Source organism: Varanus komodoensis, unplaced genomic scaffold (assembly GCF_004798865.1).
Source record: "Varanus komodoensis strain SLA01 unplaced genomic scaffold, ASM479886v1 scaffold109, whole genome shotgun sequence".
NCBI lineage: Eukaryota > Metazoa > Chordata > Lepidosauria > Squamata > Varanidae > Varanus > Varanus komodoensis.
Window position 1 is genome coordinate 1041275 of NW_025335313.1, and position 25366 is coordinate 1066640.

Here is a 25366-nt window from a genome sequence, read left to right on the forward strand (position 1 = left end):
AGTAGATGCAGGAGGCCAAATTCAGATCTTTAAGCTCTCCTCCCACTATGGCCTGGATGCGAATTGGGAGACTTATGCCTATACTTGAATAAAAATGGCAGAGAGACATAGCAGCTACACACAGATTTAAAATAATAACAATTTAAATATTTACTTTCTCCTACATTCTAGAGTTGAGGGGGTAACTTTCAATGGCCTCTGTTTGTAGAAGTTAAGCATGTCCTTTGTCGAACCTCTGAAACAAACACTTTCTATCCCACAGGTGGCAAACAGAGGAATTCTGACTGCCACGGCAGCTATCCTAGCCAGCCCCCTGATGGTTCTAATTTCCAGTCCAGAAATTTCCATCCCCGTCGCCCCACCACCACAAGGCCTGGAGTTTCCAGGAGCTGAAAGATTGTGGCCAGACAGAAAGAGGGTCCCACTGCATTGTTCCACTTAGTATTAAGCAAAACAGCAAAAAAACATTAGGAAGAGGCCAGGTCCGGTTATCCATCCTAGAGGATATGCAAAACAGAGGGACTCTGAACCACTCCCATTCCCAGGGTTAAGAACTGGGAGGTATGAATCCCTTTTTATTGAAACAGCCTTCTGCAAGCCGCTGCCCTCCAGATGGTTTGGACTCGGCATTTGAGGCCAACCCATCTGAAGTCACCAGGCTGGGGGAAGGCTGGCTTGTATACTCCTATTCATAAAGGGAAGTAACGAAGGAGGGTTCAAGGTGGCTGTGTGCAGAGTGGGGAAAAGATCGTCCTCCGACTGGAAACCTCGACGGTGAATCGGATGACGGATCTCTCACACGAGACGCACGCAAAACATCCCCAAATATATCAGAGTTTACGGGAGGGAGGCGGCGGAGCAAGGAGAGACCTGCTTTTCCCCATCTAGGAGCAACTCAGGTGCAAGGAAGAAAGGCGCGAAGGGCCCGTCTGATAATTTCCCTACAGGAGAGGCGACAGAGGGTCTCCCCTGCCTCTCCTCGGAAAGTTTGCGGGGAAAGGTCGCCGCGGGAGTGGCAGCCACGGACGAAGGAGACCCCCGCCTTCAGATCTATCACCCTTCGGGCGTCCCGAGCGTGGCGCGGAGGCAAAGCGCCCGAGGATGCCGCAGGAAGCGCGGCGAGGAGCGCGCCCCGTCGCCGCCTGTTCGCCCCCGTCCCACTTACATGGTTGCCAAGTGCGCCCCCGCCGTCGGACATCCGCCCCGTCTCAATCAGGCCGCCGCTCCACAGCCCGCCAGCCCACCAAGGCGCAAGCGGCAGGACGGGGAGGAGCTGACGCAGGACGAAGCGTCGGGCGGAGCGCGGGGGCGGAGCGTCTCCCGCCGGGAAAGACCTGGAGCAGCCGGGGAGGGAAGGCGAGGCTGGCTGGCTGGCTGGCTGGCTAGGCGGGCGGTGTTCTCGGGCCGCTGAGCCTCGGGAGCCCGGCACGCCCGGCCTGGATTTCCCACTGGAACCAGCGCCGGGCTTTCCCCGCAGGCGTTCCGCACGAGCGTGTTTGGAGTTCGGGGAGTTGGGAAGGCGGCGGCGGGCACGGCCCGTCGGCCTCCCCGCCTGCTCTTTCCTGGGATAACGTTTGCACAGTCGCCAGGGCTGCCTCCCAGATGTCAGGCCCTCGGGCAAGACACCCTTCATGGGCTCCCTCCCCAGGGAAGGTGCAAGGATCGGGACCTCCTTCTCCCTGCAAAAGCGCAAATCTGCGTATGCTAATTTACAGCCACTCTGCATGCACGCGTCTGCAAAGGCCCCTCTCTCTCAAGGACGCCCCTATCTGCAAAAAGGGATGTATGGACAGAGGAGAGGAGGAATTTGATTTTAGGGAGAAAAATAAAGTGGAAAGATTCGGGGTGGGGGGAGGCGGCAGGAGCTGAAGCAAAAAAGCCAGCTACTTTAGGGGGATCCGATGCAACAGATTACCAGGACCCCAGCAGTTGTATTTCAGCAAGTTGTCGCTGGACAGCAGGTGGTGGGGCAGAGGATGTCCCAGAGATTCAGTCCAAATGGGTCATTCCTGACACCATCTCTGCTTTTCCCTCTCACCACCCTTGTCGGCAGCTGCTCTTGCTGCTAATTCTCCTTCTCATCATTGCTGCCACTTGCTTAGCAGGAAGGGATCCAGTGAGCAAGGGTGCAGGGACATCCACTGTGTTCCCTCTGACCAACACCATTGTCTCGGACAGAGCAAGGAGCAGGTGAACAAGCAGGTTGCAGTGGTGAAGAGGAGGAGGAGCGACTCCAGGTGACACTTGCCAATGGGCCCCTGCAGGACCGTGGGTTCTTGGCAGGTACGCAGCCGTGCATACCTTGGCCATTGGCCCTGGAAGAAGATGAGTCAGGAGAAAGAGAGCAGGCCTCTGATGGCTGTGAAGGCCTTTGCTCTCCTCTGCATAATTATTGTTATTAATTTCATTACCACCCAAATGCTGAAGCTCATAAGCAAAGGTACAAGTAATAAAAATGATACAATTAAAATGCAAGTACAGTACAGCGTAGTATCCCAATATACAAAATTTAAAACAGTTCAGTAGGAAGTAACCTGCTAAAACAGCAGACATATTCCATCTGTGGAGCTTGTTTCCCAGAAAATGGATGAAAGTTCTATAAATGCTTTTCTAACTATTGCCATGTCAGTGTAAAAAGTTTCTCTCTCTCTCTTGCTCTTAGAATATCTAGGTTAGTTTTTAAATGCCTTGATTCCTTTTCTGGCTCACAATAACAGCATTCACATACGCACAAACGTGTAATGCTTTTAGACCCAGAGTGAAGTGGAAGAGCATCTTGTTTTTGCTGTTCCAGGAGGCAGGTGCTGGAGCCTACAGGACAAGGGTGATGTCCCCCATCCTGTTAATACTGTTTCTCAAAGGCAGCATGGCAGCACCTCCACAGAGGCTTGTTTACTGTGATCGCAATACAGGTTAACTGTTGACTAGTCTTCTCTTGCATTTTATCAACTGGATACTTTCAGCGCCACTGAATGACAGAAAAGCAGCATACGATCACGGTTGCTGCTTTTGGCTAACTTCTGCAAAATGTTCAAGTCATTTGCAGCATCATTCTATGTACATTAACTCAGAAGTAAGTCTCACTTCTGCTTCACATCTGTAAAAGGGGCACAATTCCTGGCAAGTGTGTTTAACATGGCAGCCTTTGTATGGAAAAACTTAGAACTTAAAACGTGGTTACAGATTCAGGCAACTGGGAGGAGGAAAACAGAACTACTCAGTGTTCCAACTCCTCCTGCTTTAATTCAGTCACAGGAGAGCACTTATAGCTGGCCAACGTTTTAATGTTTACAGTCAGGATAGAACCGTCCTGCAGTCCTTGTACCATGCCAGTCGGGAAAGCTGTGGCATCTTTGAGGGCTAAAACCCAGTGAGTTACCAAGGTTTTCCTCTTTGAGGCATAAACACTAATCACACACCTCTGTCATCCCTGATACATGTCTCTATTTATAGAACAAGCCTCCAAGGGTTTGGCTTTGTTGTTGCAGCAATTAGCTGCTACAGTTTCCATGTTTCCACCGTCCTCCAATCGGCAGGTCTCCCACACACGCTCAGGAAAAAGGCTGCTCCCATTGGATGGCTGCCCAGTAGGGGCTTGGCTTGGTTAGCCGGTTATAACACAGAAGGGATGGAATGGTGTCTGTGTTTAATTTTGATTGACAGCATATGTCCAACTACTGAGCCAAACAGCACATTGCTGGACTACAAAGGGAGACATTGTGAGCCTCTGGGGTGGATCATTCCTGTGACTTATGGCTTGGCTGCCTAGGTCAAAAATATGGCCTTTGTTCTGCCGGAGGGCTGGATGCCACCCTGGTCTGCGGCCCCATGCCTTCCCACATAAACTCTGCGAGCTAAGCAAACTTGGCCCAAAAAGACGTTCACATGCTTCCTCAAAGGGCAGCTGAGTGTGGTGGAAAGAGAAGAACATTGCCATTGCGTACTTCAGACTGGGAAGTCATCATACTGGCCTTATAAATTCCATAGCACAAGGGTCAGCAACCTGCAGCCCTGGGTCTCATTTCAATGGCTCTTTGCACACAATCCATTCAGATGTCCATCAAGAGCTATCTGTCCTTTCCTTGGCAGCCTTTGGGTCAGAAAGACAATGGAGAAGATAAAAAGGGATATCTTTTTTTGGTCCTCAGCAGACTGACAGATCACATGCAGGGAAAAGGATGAAAAGGATGCTCACACCGGATGTTGCTACAACCCTCCCAAGTTGTTTCCCAAGTAATTTAACTTATTTGCAGGTGGTTTTACCAGTTTCTAAACCAAAGAAACACCCTTCAGCTGTACTGGTTTTGGGCGCAAGATGGATCGCAATGAAAGCTCCACATGCAATGGCAGGATCTTGAAGTCAAGGCTCACAAGACAAATCTTAAATGAAGAGTAAAAACACATTCCAAAAGCTCAGTTTCTCGGCTTGTAAGCAAAATTTGTTCTACAAAATCCCCGTTTTACCCATTTGAGCAAGCAGTCAGCTGCAACATGGTAAGCACCGGCAAACACAAACAACTAAGACATCTTTTGCTCACTTTTTCTTTAGGAAAGTCATCATAACATGTTTTGTTAAAATATAAACGTGACTCTCATCTTTCTATCATTTGACATATAAGCATAAGACAACAAACAGCACCACTGATCCAAAAAATACAGAGTTAGAAATACAATAATACAGCCAGTGCTACCAAATATAGAACTGCTGCAAATCATAAACATCCATCAAGCAAACACATGTGCTGAGGTCCACATTTTGTGGGACACCAGTCAAAAGGCCTGTGACAAGAGCTGTAATGCAGTATCTGGAAAGTCGTATGTCACTCCTTTCTGATCCAGGAGATGAGTAAAGTTTCACTAGTCTGTATGACAGATGTGATGGTGTCAGCCTCTGGAGGGCTATTTTTATATTTCTATTGTATATGGAGCTCACGCTCTAAAGGTGGGGACCAAGACCTTTGGTGATTCAGATGTTCCTGGACAACTCCTGCTAGCAAATAAAGACTTTAATTGGTAATGGCCATTCAAAGACAGTATTTGAAACAATGGCACTCAATAAATCTCAGGGCCCACCCTAACATTAGGCAGAGTGAGGCAGCTGCCTCAGCAAATGCTGAGGGTGAAGGAGCAGAAAAAGCTGCATGGGTCCTGTACCACCTAAACCAGCCTGCTGCCCTGGTGCATTGGAGGATGCTGTCCTATTCCCAGTGGCATCCAACAGCCAGTCTGCTCAGGTTTTGCATACGGAGTTGGGTGACGTTGGAAGGCACCATCTGTTTCTGCTTCACCTCAGCCTGCAGGATGCCTAACGGTGGCTCTGGCACAACTTGGGGGAATGAGTTAACATGCAGGGACAGTGATGTGAAAGGAGCTCAGAACTGAAAGAATGAAAGAAAGAGGAGGTAGTCTGCAATTGTACTTGGTTTCTGTTTTCACTCTGCTAGTGTGGAGGCCGCAGACGGGCTGCCGCTCCTCTCGGAGAACAGAAATTCCTTCTTGGAATGGAGGACTTTCTCTGCCCACACTCTCCAGCCCGTGCGGCGGCGGCTGTGTCCTCTCTGTGTCCTCCAACCCCTTTATCAGTCCCATTCCTGCAACAGAATGACTCATGCTTGCTTTCTGGCTCAGTGTTGTCATCCCTCCCATTTTCTCTTTTAATGTTCAGCAGGCATCCAGGAAATGAGAGATTTCTATGGCTATTAAATAAGATTCCAAGGAGGGATTGGAAGTCTTAGCTGTCTTATGAGAGGCTATATTATTACACCATTATTTATAACAATTGCATCATTCATGACATTCCATTTTCTCACTGTAAGCATTGCATTGACATAGCATTCATTTTGATATAAGTTCAGAGCTGCGATGCTACAGCAATTATTCCCTCGGATCAGCTTTTCCTTGGCTCTTGTTGCACCAGGGGTCGGTACCTCAAATCACCTTATTTCTGGCTTACAACTCATAAGTAGTTCAAGGGTTAAGCAGGCACAAATATAAACTGTTTGAGATGCAGTCCAATGGGGATGCCTTTAAGTCTCCAACCTGGAGTATTGTAGGACCTATGCAGAGTAGGAGGAAGGACAGAGTCCTCTCTGCTTCCCAGGATATTCCACTAGACAAAGCAGCTAGAGAGCCACTTTGGTCTTCCACCTGTGACTTTTTGGAGGAGGAAAGAAAGGGGCTGGCGTTTCAGCTGAATATGCTGTATCTGGACAGCTTTGGTCTCTTCCCCTTCTTGCCACAGGAGTGCCCCCTTTACACGTTCTCTTTTTGACCTTAAAGAAACAGCCTACACAGACCTTTCTATGAGGGATCAAAGGACATGGTCAGAGTGCTGTCTCTCATCTTGGACCTGGGAATCTGTAGAATCCTATAGCTTCTTAGATGCTGTCTAATGCTATGCCCATTGTTCAGATGTTTTACTAAATTAGCACAGGCGGTAGTGGATTACACAACTCACTTCCTCACATGCTTATGAGGAAGTTGTGTAACCCACAAGAGCTTATGCTAATTTATCAAATTATGGGAACAATTAAAGCAGGCTGCTTTCTGATGCATGTTTAGGCAGGAAAAAAGCCCCACAACTCCCAACATTCCCCAGACTTTTACAATTGTTCACATAATTAAATAAATTAACATGAGCTCTTGTGCATCAATTGCACCCTTAATCTGCATTTATGCTACACTTAACCTTTGCATTTGTAAACAGAAGACTAACATTGTTATAGTATGATATTATCTAATATAATCAAAACATCCAGTTACTATTAAGAAGCTGTCCTGTAATATGTCAGATCTTAAAACCCAGTATTGTCTTACTCCGGTGGCAATTCTCCAGAGGGTTAGCAAAAGTCTTTCTTTCCACTTGATCTTTTCCTTCTTGACTGAAGGGTCAGGGAACGATTCTGGAACTCCCTGCATGCAAAACACTGCTTAACCACTAAGCTATGGCCTGTCCTACTTGCCCTCAGGGCCATCTCTTTGCTGTTGACAACATCTTCGGATGAAGGTTGGGATGTAGTTCTGGCATAAGCTTCATTCTGGACCCCAGGTAGGCAGGTGTGTGTCTATGACAAGAACGTTCTTTGCCGCTAAGAGCCTACCCTTGCCCTAAGATCACCTTCCAAAGATTTGTTCTCTTCCCCATCAGAATCAGAGATGCGGTAAACAAGGAACAAAAGGCAAGGCTTTTTTGTTGGTGCTACAAAAACTATCATCTTCCCAGGGAGATCAGCCGAGTTCTCTCTCTTCCCATGTTTAGATGAGGGTTGACAAGTTACTAAACAACCATTTTTAAAATCTGGTGGTTGCTTCTCCCTGAAACAAGTGCTTCTCAGCCCCATAGTTTCGCAGTTTATGGTGGGTGAGCTTTAATGCTCTTTATCAAGGTCTGACTGCTCCTGAGTTTGGGTGTTCCCAGCCCCATGACATCACCAGACCCTGCCCAGTGAGCCCCAGGCTCGACCATGCAGACTGTGGCAACCCTCAGCTCCGCACTGTCAAAATAAGGATCATGCAGCACCTGTAGCCCTGGATCCATCCAAGGGCCTTTCCAGCCCCGTGCCTTGTTTGTAAGCGGGTGAATATTGGGTTCAGAAGACAGAGGCATGGGCCCACTTCAGTGAGGAGGGGGTCAGAAGACTGCCTGTTCTGTGTGTCTTGGCTTAGAGCCCAGCTAGGTCAATCCTCCAGGAATTTCGTCTCTTCTCTGAACTCCATTATAAATGCTTGGCAGTGCAGCTTTGGGATTGCAGCTGTTCCCCAAGACAGGGAGCAGCAGCAGAAGGGACACTGCAGAGAAATGTTCCATCAGAAACAAGGCTTTGCCAGGAAGGAGGCTGTTGCTAATCCTCCTATGAATGCTTGACCCCTCCCAGCCTTCAAAGACACACCCCCTCAGCTCCTCTGCTGGCCACAGTGGTTCCCCCTCAATGTCCAATCGAGTGACAGAAACAGCTGGAACCACCGCCGATGCCAGAGTTGTGCAGCAGCCTTATCTGCTCATGAATGTGCCCACATTTGCAGAGCGATGTATAAATCTGTCTGTGTCAGTTAGTTTCAGTTTCTCATTTTTCCTGTCTTAATGTCAGTTCCTCCAAAACACTGATTTTCTTTTTTCTTTTACAAAACATATACATTTTATGCACATTTCTTGTATGAAATTTGTTGAGAAGCAAATGAGCAAGGGTTCTTGGTGCATACTCCAAGTCAAGCAAATTTGGATTCATCCGGACGAGGGGCCCTGGGAACAGAATCCTCAGATGTGGAAATGGAAGAAGTGGACGCCCTCCTCCCCCACAACTAGATGAGCAGGCAGATGTTGAGAACAGTCAGGATACACAACTGCAGGGGAGAGGCACGGGAGAGCCCCTGCAGCCAGCCAAGCCTGGCGCAACTCTTGACCCATGGCATGATGTGAGGACAGATGAGCCAACCAACCAGAGGGGTGACGGACAGAAGAGAGGCTTGCCTGTCTCCAAAAGGGTGATTTCAGAAGGAGGGAGCCCAGGATACCCAAAAGAAGGATGTCTGGAAGTAGCTGCTAGATTGTGTTCAATGAATCGCCTTGTGCATGCTCAGAGACTTGTTCTTTATTGGTTGTGCTTACTGGATATGCATCAGAAAATAAAGAATGGTCTGTCGTCTTATAATGCAAAGGGGAAAAACTAGCTCATGACACAATTTTGCCTTATGGTTTTTGTAAGCAACTTTAACACAATGCCATTTTGAAAGTCATTTTCACTAATATCAGCACTTTCCCCTAATCTATACATATTTCTGTGCATTTGCAATTGGAGAGCTTTGTTGCAAACTCCAGAGATGTACACATTTTGGAGGAAAACTATGTTTCATCTTTGTTTGAAAGTTCAGAATTAGATAAGTTTGCATTAAAATGTGAACTGAACAAATTTCACCCCATTCCTAGTTGTGTGGAAGTATCTGCAATTTAACACTCACTCCCATGATGCACACACATTAAGTCACCACAGTATTTGTGTGCAATGCCTTTGGATGTGTACGCATGCACTTCAACACGGAATTGTACATGCATTGACCTGTGTGCGTTGTTTCCTTGCCATGAATGCATTTCCAGGCTGAATGGCTCAAGATAAAACGCTACCAAGCCAAAAAGAAAAGAAAAGCCCACAAGCCAAGACTTGGTCGGAGTGCTGTCAGAAGGCTGGAGGAGGCACACGGTGCAGCCCTGCCTTGGCTCACATCACCTGGAGCATGCTGGAGACCAGCTGGGATGAACTCACTGTCTGTGGAATGCATTCTACGCAAGGCCAGGCAGCTTCCAGGCGACAAAACCCAACAACGTTTGGTGCCCTGCAGCTTTTGGCCTGAAGAGTTTAGAAGGGAAAGAAATTAGATTTATGTCAGCTGGATAAACGCTGGACAGATGGGCAGCTGGAAGATCAGCCAAGAGGGAGGAGACCACCTGCAGTGCCAGGAATAGTGGCGTTGGGTGAAAACAACCCTTCTGCTCCCCACTCCTTCCTGCAAGTTGTGCTGTTCCCATGAAGAAAGCCATTTGGTGGTGGTGTGCCCTGAGAGGTACTGCTGAATTTTGCCACTCCCTACAAGTTACAGATAGTAACAGTCAGTCTAGTAAGGCACGTTTGGTGAGCCTAATTGTCTCAACATCTATCTTTATGGGGAAAGATCTGACAAGGCTGGCTTAAGAGCAAGAGAAGATTGCTATCTACCTGTCTCCTTCGAGTTATATCCTCCTCCTCTATAATAAAGATCCTTTCCATTTTTTAAAACACCATTTTCTTTCAGCTGTTTCCATTAACAAAATTTGGACTAAGGGGGTAAGCCTGGTTGTGTAAGAGCAAAGACAGCTCGTCTGTTGTGGCTAAGCCAGTGAGATGCTATGGATTTTATTTACTTTAATGTTCAAGCGCACTCTTGGTAAGAGCGAGAACTCTGAGCAAGTTCCTGGGTAAAAAAGGAGAACATACAAAATGGACTTTTACATTTCCCTGTGAGGAAGATAAATGTCTACAAACAGGCTAGACATTTGCACTCAGTTTAATCCTTTCTCTGCCCAATACCAATCTGATGTTCATTCTTGTTTCTGCCTTGCTTGTTAATCACACACTCTTCAGATCCCCAGATCACAGAATATTATAGTTCAGCTGTTTCCACTATGGGCAAGCAATTTCTGACCATTGGCTGTGGCAGCTGGGGGTGGTGGGAAGTGCAGCTCAAAATATTTGGATGGCACAGGGTTGCCTGCCTTGTCTAGCCCAGCGTGTATGGCATATATATTGTGCAAATTTGGTTGCAAGGTATGCTTCCACAGTAGCTACTTGGGAAGAACTTCAGTGGAAACCAACAGGTGAGCAATTACTCCCCCCCCCCCCCACATACATACTACCAGTGTGATTTGTGTAGATTTTAAACCTGCCAGAATGAGATGCATTTTCATGGCTAAAATATGCTTGAACCACAAAGGGAATTGCTCACACAAACAACTTTATCATGTGAGCTGCATCTGCCCAGGCAGCCGAATGGCCACTGGCTGTGACACAAAGGTGTCTTCTGACTGTACCAATTATCAAGCTCAGCTCTGCATTGTGCAGATTATTTTGAAGTGTAAGCACTGATGTAGCAAGCTCAGGTTTCTGAATGAGAGACAGGAGGACATCAGCTTAGCCAATGGATATTTTTTGGCATGCACATTTCTCTGCCTTTTACCTCTGTCTATAAGGACTCTGATAAAAGCCACTTTATTTGAATCCAGGTGATTACCTGGTGACACTGACATGATCACACATTCATTTTCTATTTCTCCTGCTTAGTGATCCCTTCTTTCTGGAGCAAGGAAAGATCTATTCATATCCTCTTCACCACATTCTGGTTTGGCTGAGGTCACATCTGCAAAAAAGGTCAGCAGCCTTACCCTAAAATACTTGGTTCTGAAGGCCATGTCACATTTGGTTTAACACTTCTAAGAATGCAAGAAGAACTGTGCTGGATTGGGCCCATCTAGACCATCTTTCTGATCCCACCGTGGCCAGCCAGACACCTCTAGGAAACCCACAGGAATTCTTATGTGGATTTAAGAATCATAGAATAGTAGACTTGGAAAGGGTCATGAAGGCCATTGGGTCCAACCCTCTGCATACTACCTCAGACCCTGGAGGTAATATGCAGCCCTCATGACTCTTGGTTTAAGAACAATACCATGGGAATGCGGCCAGCATGGGCACATTCACACTCTCACCAGGGAGTCAGGATCGACAGCAGCTTCTCTTGAGTTCAGATGTTAGCACCAAAGTCAATGCAAAAGGGCCATCATGCATGTCCTGGCCTCACCCTCAGCCTAATCATGTTATTCTTTCCCGTCAGCAGTTAAAACAGCACAGACAGGGCACGAGATGCTTCCCTTCCCACATGCAGGATGCCTTCACCATGAGTTGCCAACCACTAGATTTGACCTTTCTGCCTTACAGGCTCAGCAGCCAGAGGTCAACCGGGAATGGAGGAAAAAGGCGAAAGGGACGGCGGCTGAAGGTGCGTCCCACCTACATGCTTGGTCTGCCAGTCATGGGTTGTCTGGCTGCAGAACGTGGGAACCACCCCATATTCTGAATCTCCCATAATGGTGCAGAGCAGGCAAAGTACTATCACTCCCAGCCCCATACGAGCATAAAAGCAAATTCAGTTTCCCCAGTCTACCTGCTGCAGTGCTCACCGTCAGGTGTGGGGGGGGGGCACAGGGGCAAGCATGGGACCTCACCAGAAGGCTCTTTGCCATGGGGAGGGCTCTAACCTCAACCTGGCCCTGCTGAAGGGTGGTGAGGCATTGAAGGGGCAAAGATTTTATGTATGTATTATCTGTGTATCCTACCTTTTTTCCTTTCAAGGAACTCAAGGAGGCTTACATGATTCTCCTCTTCCTCTCAATCTTATCCTCACCACAACAACCCTGTGAGGTAGGCTGGGCTGAGAGTCTGCGACTGGCCCAAAGCCACCCAGTTGGCTCCATGGCTGAGTGGGGTCTACAGCCCAGATCTCCACTCTCAGCCTGGTTCAACACTGCTCTCTGCACTCTTCTCTTGTTAAAGCAGGGCAACACCTGCCTTTGCTTTTTGTGTGAATGAGGCAGGCACATGACAAGAAATGGGCCTGTCACCCTCACCTTGAGTGGATGCACGTGGGGCGGCCTGTGAGGGAGCCACGCTGCAACCCAAGCCCAAGTGCACTTCAGCGCACCGGAATGAGCTATGCGAGCCTAAGTGGCAGCCCTCTGCCGGATCAGGATTCAGGAAGCCGCCAGAACTGCATCTCTCAATATTTTCCTGCAGCTGCTGCTGCCATCTGCTGCTTTCTAGGGGAAACATTTTGCAGGAACAGCAAGGAAAAGAGCAGTTTCACTGATTTTCATTTTGGATTTAACCCCACTTGTTTCTCCCAAAGTGCAATTGCAAGCATGCCTGCTCGAGCCACTTTTTGCACCTGTCTCAGATACTTTGCAGGTTTGTCATTATTGCATTACATTATTACATGGAATTCCAGAGGAATCATAGAGTAGTAGAGTCATACGAGGCCAGAGGGATTCTGGATAAGTGTTACTAGGTCTGTGTTAACAGAAGGTTCCAGGGCACAGATGCTTGCAAGGCTGCAGTGGGAAAGCACTAGGAGGGGCCATGCCTCTGGGGTAGAACAGCTGCAAAAGGTTCCATTTTCAATCCTTGACATCTCCACGTAGGGCAGAAAAAGCCCCTGGAAAGCTGCTGCCAGTCTGAGTTGACCATACTGAGTTGGATGGACCAAGGGTTTGATTTGGTATAAGGCAGAGCACACATTCCCACCATGTCCATGGCTTGTTACGATAACCAGAAGTAAGTACCTTCCCGGATTTTAGAATCATAAAATATTGGCATTGGAAGGGCCCAGAGGGCCACTGGATCCAACCCCCTGCTATTCCTCTTGCAAGGAACTCAAGGTGGTTTACAAGGTTCTCCTCCATTTTATCCTCACATGAACAATCCTGTGAGGAAGGTTAGGCTGAGAGTATGTGACTGACTCAGTCATCCAGTCAGCTCCATGGTTTAGTGGGGATTAGAACCGAGATTTCCTGAGTCACAGTTCAATACTCTAACCACTATGCCACCCTAGCTCTCTAGTCCACAAAAACATATTTTTCAAAGTATTTGATAGCTTTGAAATTGCCCTAAGACTCTTCAGTGTTTCTGCTTTTTAGATGTGTAGAATGTTAGAACAGGGATGGTGTAAATTGGTGACCTGCAACAGCAGAGAGTTGGGCCCAGAGGCCTTCTGGTCCCTTCCTGCTCTACTATTCTATGATTCCATGAGCCTAACTCACAGACTGCTTGTGGACTCTGGGTTCATGTTGTCCAGCCCCTGTGTCCCCACCGCCATTGATCTTACAGTGCAAGGGAGGGCAACACTGGGAAGGCCACATTGGCCCCTTTGGTAATTCCTGTGGACTGTAACTTGCTGCTTCCAGAAGTGTCTGTATTCCTGGTTATTCCACAAGGAGAGCTGGCTCAATCTTTTCCCTGCAGCAGAATCATGCTTCTGACGCTGCTTGACAGGCTGCAGGGAACCCCATTCTGCAGAAATGCAGGGGCATGTGATCCCCTCTCAATTCTGCTAGCATACAAGGCATGCAGAAAACACGCATCTTGCTTCCTGGCAGAATCACTGTGGCCTGGTGGTGACAATTATTGGTAGCATGGTGGCAATTTTTGGCATGCACAGATGGAGCTGGTTGGCCACTCTGTCCAGGACTAGATGGCATATTGGTCTGATGCGGCACAACTCTCCCTATGTTCTGAAATGGTGTGGTGCAGACAACCCACGGACTACACACTGCCCACCCTTGTTAAAGTAAATCATACAGAGTGAGTATCCTGGATGAATGAATGATTGGTGACATACCTCCAAGTCCTAACACTACAGGAAACAAGGAAGTTCAACGATCTACGGTGAGCACTGTTCAGCAGTCCACCAAGTGACAAGAGACAAACAAGCCCCACAGAGAGTAATCAAAAGAACATTTACAGGTTTTTTTCAGACATAACACATGCGCATGTAGGCAGCCTCTGGAATCTGTGCAAGATGCTTTTATAACCTATCAGTTACGTACACAGTTTGGAGAAAGGGTGGGGGATCAGGTAGGCAGTATGCTAGAGGCACAATAGGGTAAAACAAGAGAGATTAAGACAACACAATACAAAAAGAACCTTCAGTCAAACAATTAGCAGGGCTAAGAGTGCACCCCCAAAGGACAGGCCTATTAGCATTTCTAAGGCATACTGGGAAGCAAGCCTTGCAAGTCTAAAGCTGTTCTTACAGTGCCAGGCTTTTAGCAGCTATATTATGGCAGAGCTTGCAAAATTCAGTTCTATGACCAAAACTTAGTATTCCAGCACAAGCTAAGAAGAATGGGCATTAGGTTTAAGATAACTTAGGTAAGTGAACAAAGGAGAATGCAGAAAGAATAATACAGGAAAAGCTTTTTCACTGGTAGCCACATAACCGAAGAATTATCTGTCCCAGAGGGGGCAGCCAAGCTCTTCTTTCCCCACATTTAGATGGGTTCTGAAATTAACAACAAAATCCAGAAGGCTTAACCCGCCCCCCTCTCGTGACAGTGGACTTTCTCTTGTTTTTGATTCATTCCTGTTGTTTGCATTGTTGTTATTCTCAATTCTGTAAGCACTTCTGGGGGATTTTTTTAAAGAAACAAGGTAGGTATGTTTAAAATAAAATATAAATAATAAACACAATGATTAACCCAGCCATTTTAGGAGGAAAATTACTGCGCTACTGCAAAATATGTATGTGTGAGGCTGTCAACCTCCCTGTTTCCTGTGTATCAAAATTTTAGATCCACCCTTCTGGATGCCTCTGTCAGGCTCTGAGATTGGTAACAATGGCTGCGAAGAACAAGCTGTTCTTCTCCAGTGATATCGGAAAGCACTGAGATATTCCGGCATAGGTCTTATCTGGGAGACAAGAAGAAAATATTGAATACACTGGGTGTGGTGGGGAAGCAGGAAACTCAGACAGATATTTTGGTTCTGGAAGAAGGTGCGAACAGCGCAAGCAAGATGAAGGCCTCTTCAGCATCCACAGAGGTGTCTGGGGTAAAGAGTGCGATTAAGGCAGTGGCATTTTCTTTGTTCACTGTGAAGAACAGAAACCTTGTGGTGTAATATAGAAGCACAAAGATTTGAACTATAGCTTTGAATCTCACATTTGCCATGAACTGGGGAGGTGGCCTTTACAAGGCATTTTTCTCAGCTTCAGACTGCACCCACACAGTCAATAATTCCCCTACTTAGAGAGTTTTAAAGGCTGAGATTGGACCATTATGAGTAATTATGGCTGGAGGATGCTGGGAGTCGGTGGGCTCTGCAATAGAGTTGGCTGTGTATCCTGTTTTTCAGAGGATAGTCCTCTAACCAAAGGGCTATCCAGCTTAAATAACCATAAAGCGAAAGTGTCTGGCCAGGGCATGCTGGGAGTGTAGGGCCGTTTTGTGTGTGTAGACTTGCATAGAATTGTGTCCCGTGATGGCATCCTGGGACGGACTTATTTATTTATTTATTTAGAAAATTTATTTATTTATTTAGAAAATTTCTATGCCGCCCCATTCGCCGAAGCCTCGGGGCGGCTTACAAATAAACCGATTAAAAAAAACTATAAATTAACAATATAAAACAAGTTAACAGTATAAAATAAGTATAAAACTTGGGCAGGCCAGTTCTCTCTTCTTCCACTGAAGAGGGGTCCTGTGCTTTACTTTATTGAAAACTCTCTTCTGTTTGGAGGGCTAGATGATCCAATGCCAATTTGAAATTACAAAAGAAGTGAAAGAAAGCAACAGGGGCTTTGAAAATGCCCATCTGCAGCTCTGGTTTCCACAGCAGATTGAGAGGCCTGCAGGTTGCAGTTTTCCCCACTAGGGTGAGGCTCTTGTACTTCTATTTAACGTATAATCAGTGTTTCCAAATTAGTGCATACATATTAGCATATGCATATTTCATACAAATCTACGTTCTCTTTTTGGTGATGAGCAAGTGCTCATCCTATCTGTCACTCTTCCACTTCCCCTCATCCTCAACTGACACCTCGGCGTTACTCACACCCCAGAAGTTCACAGGTCCTTTGTTGGCAGGGTTGATGGTTTTCGAAACATAATTTCTTTTTCTTTTGCCTACATCTATGCTGCTGTGTAATTGGACTCCCAATTATGTGGAAACGCCTGCCTGACCCTTTCCAAAGCGGTATTCTTTTGACTATCAGGGTTTGCTGTAGGGTTTGCACGATCCAGGAGCCCAGTGTGGCTTATTTAAACCATGGAGGATTACAGAGCATTCTGGTGGCCATTTTTAATGTTTGTGTGTTAGAACTTTGGGACTGTGGATTATGGCAGGGTTAAATGGGAACAGCAAATATGAAATGGATTGAATCCATAAAGGAAGCCACAGCCCTGAAATGGGAAAGGGCATTTTGGAGGGTTTTCATTAATGGTGTCGCCATAAGTCAGAGATGGCTTGCCAGCGCATAACAAAAACAACCCTTACATAGTGCAAGATCATGCACTATACAAGTGTTCTGTCACTCCCACATAATGCACAGTCCCTGGTTTTGGATGGGACAACGAACATGGATACTAAAAACTGGCCCGGTATGTTCTCTAGCCCACAGCTCACGATGGTTTAAACAAGCCATGGCAGGCAGCAGAGCTTGTGAGATCTGGTAGTTGTTTTGTGGGGGAACTGTTAGTTGTACCATACCTGCGCACAGTACTCAAGAGAGCCTGGAGAACTCTCAAAGCATGCTCCCCAGGTCAGGGGTAAGCAACTTCTGGCGGCCAGTGGCCAAAACTGTGCCATTTTGCAGGGAAGCAAGGTGCACTTGATGTATATGCACACTGTTTCCAGACTCAATCACACTTCTAGAAGCCTTTCACAATTTCTGGCAAGATCTTTGCGGTGGTTTTTGTTGTGGTGCAATGACAGTGACTGCCTAGGACCTTGGCTCAGACCAGTGTTCCCATTGTTGAGGACCCAGGACCAGAGAATACGCTCAGGGAGGGAAGACTGCACGGGCTCCACCTGCCTGATTTGCCATCTTCGGACCCTCTCTATCCTGACCTCAATCTCTAGAAGTAGGACTTCCGCTTTACAAAGGCTTGCAAGCCGTACTATGCACAGTTACTGTGTCTGCCCACCATAGTCGCCTACGCGTTGTCCCTGGGCTTCCCGGGAACAGTATACGCTGCTTCACTGCCCATGTCTGCACTTCCAACTTCAGACACTGCCTACGAAAATATGAACTGGATTTGAGCTCCCCAGTTGCTGCCATTCCTTGCTTTTAACTGGCCTGCTGGATTTTAAACTACCCGCATTTATTGCTGGCTGATTATTCTGTATGAGCCTGCCCAGACCCTAAGGTCTGCCATAGAGGCCCTCCTCTGAGAGTGCACCTTGAGAGAAGTCAGGAGGGCAGCCGCGAGGGGGAGGGCCTTCTCTGTGACGGTGCCGCAATGATGGAAAAGGTGCATCTGGCGCCAATGTTTTATTTGTTTCGGTGCCGGGCCAAGCGCTTTTTATTCTCCCAGTTCTTTAATCAATAATGTATTTTAATTATTGAAGCCAATGTGGGCACTGAGGAGTTTTTAACTACTTTATGGTCACAATATGGTTCTAATATATATTTATATTTTTTCTGGCTTTTAATGTAAATGACCTTGAGGTTTTATAATAACCAGATGGCATGAAGGAAATTTCAAATAAATGAATAAAATGTGTATTTTATGATTCTATATTTTTATAAACCTACTTAAGCTGTTTCAAGTATCTTTCCATAAAAGATGGAATATAATCCAAGCCAGGTCTCACAAGGTATCAATTTATTTTACTAAGGTTCAGCCTTATAAGGCATGAGTGTAGAAAAGAGAGCCTACCTTGGCACGTGAGTCCTTATGTTCTGTGTTAAAACTAAAGCAAACCTTTATATATTTACAATTAAAAGGTAAGCACTTCCACAATCAGTTGGCCTGGCATCCAGGCAAGCGGAGCACCTGGCTAGGAATTGGAACATGCTTGCAATGGCTCGTTTTCACTTTTTTAAACTCCTGACACTTGTTACATTGCAATGTGCATACAGACACCTCTTGAACATAAGCAGAAACAGGGAACACATATTTACCAGCAACACAATTGTGCAACATGCTTTCTGACAAGAAAGAGTGTCCCTCACGTGTGAGCAATTCCCAGTGGGCACGATGCACCCCAAGCCAGCAAACTAGTCCAGGCTTCTTACTGCATCAGTGGATCTAACTCTCTCTTTCAGACTGACTAGCAGGGTCCACACTCACTTCCACAGCCAATTCTCCTTAAATATCTGGCTATACTGTCTGTTTCTGCTTCTTTTGTTACAATTTTGCATGTGTGGGAAACGGAAGTGGGGCAGGAACATACTTCCTCCTTGCACAGCTGGGCTGTGCAGAGTTAACTTTTGGGAGAGTGAGGAATTCGCTATTTGCTGAGGCACTTCCTTTCAGCTAACAATAATAAAAACCCCAGAAGGAGGGATGCACGTGGGATCCAGGCAGCAGATAGAGGCCGGGTGACCCAGTCTGGAGCAAAAGGAAGCCTCCCGCATTATCTGCCATTCCCATTTGGTCTCCTTGGCAGCCTCTCAATCTGCAGCAGCTGCAAAAATCAAGATGTGCTTCCTTCCAAACAAGGGCAGCCCTCCCCAAGGTCCGTCTGCCATGGCAACCGCGCTCTCTGCTCCCCACCCATCCCCGGCCACTCTACACACACGTGCAGTGCAATGCGGGGACACCACATGGACACAAATCCACACACACTTGCTTCCTCAAAAAGGCCACCTCCAAACTATCCATCCATGCAACTGGAGTGGTCCTCCGGCAGCATCCTGAACTGGATTCAAGGTGCCACACCACCTCGTACACTCGTGGAGAAAAAGCCCAGTACCGTTTGTGAGCCGCCCCGAGGCTTCGGAAAATGGGGCGGAATAGAAGTCCCCTAAACAAACAAACAAACAAACACCTGGACAAGCAGGTTCTCTTAGCTGTGACCCAGCATTTCACAGAGAAAAATGGGATCTTGCTTCACGTAAAGTTAATGAGACATCTCATAGTTTAGCTGGTGATGGTCAATAGGGCTCCTGCATATGGCATCAGCCAGAAGTCCCTGACACAGGACAAAATAACACACCAGAGAATATTTTGGGGAGGGGGTGCTATAGTTGGGATACTCTAAATACCAGAAAGCTCAGGGATTTGTAGCATTTTAAAACCAGATGGGCAAGACTGTTTCCTGCTGCACCACTGAACTCTTCCTGTACGTTGTACAATCTTATACAAGTTCAAAGATATTTGTTCTCAGGTAAGTGTGTAAAGAAGGAGAGGGCAGCCTTGGCTCACGTTGAGTCCCAGTTCAGCCTGAGCTGTATAGGATTTCTGCCTCAAATATATTAAGTTACACATAGTCCTATCATCAAGTGTAAGCACATTTCACTGGAGACCAAGGCCAAGATCATCAACACTATTGGATTCCAAATCACTACATGTGGGTATTCTATCCATGGATAGGATGTTCTGGAAGACTTTCATTCACAGGGTCACCGTAAGTTGGAGAGAATTTGAAGGCACGTGACAGTAACATACAGACATACATATATATTCCTTCATTTCAAAATGCTAATTTCTACATATGAATTCTCTCCTTTGTACAAGCATAGTAAACTTCTCTAAATATTACAATGGTTGGAATTCCTCAGAATTTGGTACATACTAGGAAAGGAATGAAATCGTGTTCTAAATACAGGATGGTGACAGTTGCAACATATAGAAGAGACATATAAAAATCACTACACACTAACAGTGTTTAAGTTCAAAAAAGAAAAAAAAAAGACAAGAGGTAACATGACAGGTTTGAACATCTGCATTAAAACAATACCTAGCAGGTAACAATCTCAGTCACTACAAATGAAGAAAGTGGCCCTTGGAAATGACCTAGCACATTGAGCATTAGATTTAGGCCTGGGGTGTGATCTGCTATTCCAGGCTTCCACAAGCAGGGCGTGTAACTCCTGGTATTCCAGCTTCTGCAACCAAAGAGGCTGCAGTCCACCTCATTCTCTGCCGGCACGGTTGAGGAAGGCGCTTCTGTTCCCATCCACTGCAGCACTCCTGCTCTGCTTCACAGTGCACGACTGGGAGGAAGATCCCTTTGCAGAGTCAGCACCCCCCCCCCGGTGATCCTTCCTCCCTGAGCCCTCCTGGTGGACCTCCCGCCCAGAGGCATGCATTCCTTGCCCAGAGGGGCACCGAGGGCCAGCTACCTTCATTGCCCACTCACCAGTCTCAGGGTTCAGTCCAGAGGCTGGAAATCCCCTTTAATCCAGAGTGCAGTCAGACCTTGATCAGCTGCCCAACTGTATCTCTGCCCTGGGCTGAGTGTGCTAACTAAGAATTCCCTTTCCGTGATGAAGCTGGGCAGGCTGAAAGAGTTTCCTCGCTCTCATGACCTGCCTCTCGTTTGATGCTCCACCTCCCACGGAGTGGCTTCAGCTTCTACTGTAAAAAGCACTCTTCTTCAAGAGCAAACAGAAAACCTTCCATACTTCCCCTTGTAATAGTTTGTTACAGGCTGTCCCCTAAAGCACATCAGGTGCATTGCCACAGATTTTAAAGCCTGTGGTGTGAAAGTCTATTTATTACATGCAAAGGTAACCAAGAGAGAAGGGAAAAACAAAACCCAAGCACACGAGGCTTACAGAGAGAGATGCCTTTTCCTCAGGTCACTTAGAATCATAGACTCATAGAAAGGTAGCATTGGAAGGTATCAAGAAGGTCCCTACAGGGTATGTCCCCAACCCCCTGTAGTTGCAGGACACAACACTTGTTCCAGATCCACCCTCATGCCAGATCTTACAAATTGGCTGCCAATTTGCAGTCAATTTGAATATGCAATGGCCACACTGTGTCATGCAAACCAGGCCATCATGGGTTGTTCAAGGCTTAAGCAACCCTTGATTAGTAGCAGGGTTATGCGAGGGTTGCTTAACCCTTAAATAATCCACACTTGGCCAGGTTGCTCCAACATGGTTCAAATCTGTCACCTTGGTCAGAGGTTGCCTATTCAAAATGGCGGCTGCATGCACCACAGCATGGTGTGTCATGTGAACTGGCCCATTGCCAGTGAGGCTCCACCTGCAAACTGCACTGGGAACGAGCTGGTGCATCGAATGAGATTTGACAAGGACAACTGTGAGTGTTCATGTATTTGCACCATCTCCCTTCTGCTTCTGGAATTGCTCTTGGAGAAAAGCATCTGAGGAGATGCTCCTGTGGATTTTAAAAAGAAACACACAAACACTTCATACATTGTCAGACACATAGATTAACAGAGCTGTCTTTCTCAGAATTACATTGGTCCAAAAGTGCTTCAGGAGTTACTTCAGAACTTTACAAGCCTGGAATGGTCAAAGAGGCAGAAGACAGTGTGGCCACCTTATGACTAAAGCTTTGGAGAGAGAGAAAAAAATTTAAGATATGCAGGTGATTCCATCTTACTGGCCAAAAGCAGCAATGAATTGAAATGATTCCTGATGAAATGAAAGAAATTACAAAAGCAGCTGTATAATGACTACAGAAGAATTACACAAGATTAGGGTCAGCGATGAAGAAATTGGAATTGTGAAAGATTTTGCATGCCTTGGCTCTGCCATCAATTCAAAGGGAGGTGGCAGCCAAGTAATTACAAGAAGACTGAGAACTGGAAGGGCAGCAATGAAGGAACTAGAAAAGATCAAGTAAAAGTGCATTTCAGTGGAGACCAAGGCCAAGATCACCCACACTATTGTATTCCTGATTACTATCTATGGCAGTAAAAGCTGGACAGGGAAGAAAGCTGACAGGAAGAAAATTGGTCTGCTCAGCATGTGGAGAAGAGCTTCATTCATACTCTGGACCAACAGAAAGCTGAGCAAGTGGTCTTCAATCAAATTCAGCCAGAGCCTTCCCTGGAAGTAAAAATGACAAAGCTGAGCCTATCATACTTTAGGCATGGCATGAGACTGCAGGACTCACTGGAGAAGAGAATCATGCTAGGGAAAGTTGAAGGCAGAAGAAGAGGAGGAGGAAGACTCAGAGAGATGGATGGCTCAATTCCATATAGGGAGCCACTGCCTTGAGTTTACAAGAGCTGATCAGGGCTGTGAAGGGCAGGACACTTTGGAGGGGGCTTCTTCATAGGGTCACCACAAGCCAGGGAGGCTGCAGAACATGGGGCAGTGGCGGGGAGAGGGGGCTTTACATGCATCACCCTTGGCCATTTTGTAGTGAGCAGAGAGGCTCAAAAACACCACCCAAAGAAATCCAAAGTAAGTTATAAAATGACTTGAGACTGAGGCAGAAAAACAGAAGCATCTTTCACGGGGGGAAGAAAACTTTCAGGAATTGCAGGTCAGTTTTTGGCACAATGCTTCCTATACCTCTTCGCTTGATCTGGACACACACTTCTCCCATCACACCTGCTATGGGACTTTCAAAAAAGTGTTGGTGTTATAAATATCCAAATTAGAGACAAGATGTATCTACAATCATCCCTCAGAAATTTAATATTTGGAAGACCCTGGAAACGTGTTGAAGAATGACAACTGGAGCTGAACCATTACTCAGAAGAAGGTTTGCTCTAAAAAATTGAGTTTTTATTTTCACACCCCTCCCCTCATCACAGGTAAATAAAAGACCACTTTGCGCAGTTTCTCCTAGTTATCCTCAAGATTTGTTTTGGTGCTGCCATGTACACAACAACACTAGATGTGGAGAATGGCAGAAGGTGTACCAGGAGGATTAAGGCAAAACCTTCAAGGAAAAAAGTTGCACTATAACCGCTTCTAAGGGCAAGTCCTACTTGTGAGAAATTTTTGGAAGAATGTCTCCTTCCTGTGCAGAAATGTGGTGAAATTATTTTCCTCCAATTTCTCTGCCCAAACATATGGTAGGGAATTTTAAGAGGGCAACTGGGCACAGCTCTGATCTTTTCAGAGAACCAATTTTTAAAAACAGACTTTCTATTTTGGTTTCCAGATGTGCCCTGCATTCCCAAAACATTGTTTTTGAAATACTAAATGCAAGATCATTTTAAGTATCTTCAGGCATATACTTTCTAAATCACAAAACCACAAACATGATGTACAATAGGGAGACATTGAACTGTAAACCAGGCTCTTGAAATAAATATGTATACATTATTTATATTTATAGCTCACTGTTCTTGGGATCCCAACGCAGGCTATGATAAAATATAAAGCTACTTAAACCCATAATCAGGACCTTAGGTCCCATCTCCAAAGGAGCACAGAGGTCATAGAATCCCTGCCTCCTTCAGGCAATGATTTTTTAAGGCTTTTTAACACAAACCTGAGGACAGGGTAAGCGGGTTCTTTTTTTCCTGATCTGCTGGAGGATATTTGGTTGAACAGATTTGGTTTCTTCATCTCAATGCTGCTTGAACAAATACCTTGTGCCTAAACTAAGAGCATCTTCTATCTTCAAAACTTTATGTACACAGCTGACGGAGCAGCCAAAAGGGCAGCGGGAGGCTCTTTTTCCTGTTCTGAAAACAATAGAGCCATTTCCTCTCCAAGCTGAAGAGTCAGTAGTGACAGCTGAGCCTTGCTTTCAGAAGCAACCTAGCTGGAGGTGTGAAAGCCACCCGTGACAACACTCAGCTCCCACAAGAAGAGAAAAATGCTTGCATACAGAACTGATCGCATGCAAGATTTGGTTGCAAGGTGGAGGGTGGAAAACCAGCCTGGGAAGAGCTCTGGAAAAGTTTGACAGCCTATTGGTGCAGCAAATGGTCAGACCCCGCTGCTGTGTGCCGAGATGTTGGCTTCAGCTGGGAGCACCCCCTCAGCCCAACAACAATGGCCAAGGTGTTGGGGGAGCAGAAGTAGCAGCAGTCCTTCTAGGATGTTTGGACTGTGATGCATGATCTGTTGAATTGCACCCAGCTGCACGGCTGAAAGGGCTTCGGGGAACAGGAGGGCAGTGTGAAACAGCTTTTCTCTGTCTTCTGTTCTCCACGATTTTTGGAAGTGCAACTTCTGCAGCCAGTGAGCCCACAGGCTTTGTCTTCCACTTGCAGCCTTCCCAGGTTTTCTACTGCTTCCATCTTTTTTCTTCATGCACACATGTACACACCAGTACATGAGTGCATAAAAGAAGACAGCAATGTCACAATGTGCTTTGACCATTGGCTCTGTCCATCTGGAAGTACACTAAGAAATGTGATCTGGCCTTCTCCAATTCAAACGTTCCAGTTCTGCCCCTGCACTATGTAGATAAAATTGGCTTATGTGACAGGCTTGGTGCAGTGACGGGCATAACCCACGTGAAATGCTTTGAGCACTTTGAACAAAGGTGTTCTATAAAAGCTCGACATTTCAGTAACTACTTGAAGCAGTCCAGGAGAGTGTATGCTGCCATGCAGCTGTTTCTTTACCATGGGTTGTTTTTGCTGCAACAGACTGAAAAAAGGGGACCAGCCTGTCTCTGGGTCTGCCCTCACTTCCCTCTTCCCCCCTCTCTCATACACAAACACCCCCTTTCCCCGCTTCCCTCCTCACCCCACATTTATCAGTCAATGGTAGGGGAAAGAGGTTTCTTTTTCTCATCCACTCACAGAAAGGCCAGACCGGCCGCAAAGCAAAATCTTGGGGAAAAGCTGGAGGCCCTGCTGGCACTTTTCTGCACACTGAGCTGCCCTATTAAAACGTAAAGAATAGAAACACCCACCACTGCACAGGCCATCATGAAAGGGGAGAACTGTAACCTTATGGGTGCTCTGGCAGGCCTCCATGGATGCTGCGTTGGGGAATGCTGGAGCAATGAACTCTTCGGAAATCACTTGGTTGCTAGTTGCGAAGTCGCGGCCGACCCATCGTGACCCCCATGGACAACATTCCTCCAGGCCTTCCTGCCCTCCCCCCTTCCCCAATCCCGGACTCCACTTAAGCTCACACCGACTGGAAATTACTACTTCTTTTCAATAGGATACCACTTCAAATCCAGATGTTGTCAAAACTAGATTCCTTCCTCCAGTTAGCTGGAAGGCAGGAAACTCCACCTGGGAAAACTCTGCCATCATAATTTTCAGGGAACTGCTTGAATCATTGAAGGGAATCCTCTTTTGGGGATTTAAGGAAATTATATATTTTGATGCCACCAGGTGGTAAATGTGTGTATTGCACCTTAACGCTTTGCACAAGTTGTCAGCCATGCCTCGGGGGCGCCCAGAAGCCGCTTTGACCAAGCCATTTGCTGTCTCAC

The 25366-nt window shown here is 46.5% G+C and overlaps 1 protein-coding gene across 2 annotated transcripts in view; it reads right to left on the minus strand.

Annotated features, from left to right (window-relative positions):
• The window catches only part of RIPOR1 (RHO family interacting cell polarization regulator 1), a 123632-nt gene extending 103196 nt beyond the window's left edge, over nt 1-20436 (minus strand). The window contains exon 1 of one of the 2 annotated variants that reach the window (XM_044419848.1): nt 20385-20436. The gene's annotated coding sequence lies outside the window, so the exon portion shown is untranslated. Of the gene's footprint in view, nt 1-1165; nt 1266-20384 lie in introns of those variants that run through there. The other variant, XM_044419846.1, reaches the window with a different exon arrangement.
• Nucleotides 20437-25366: the final 4930 nt, after the last annotated feature.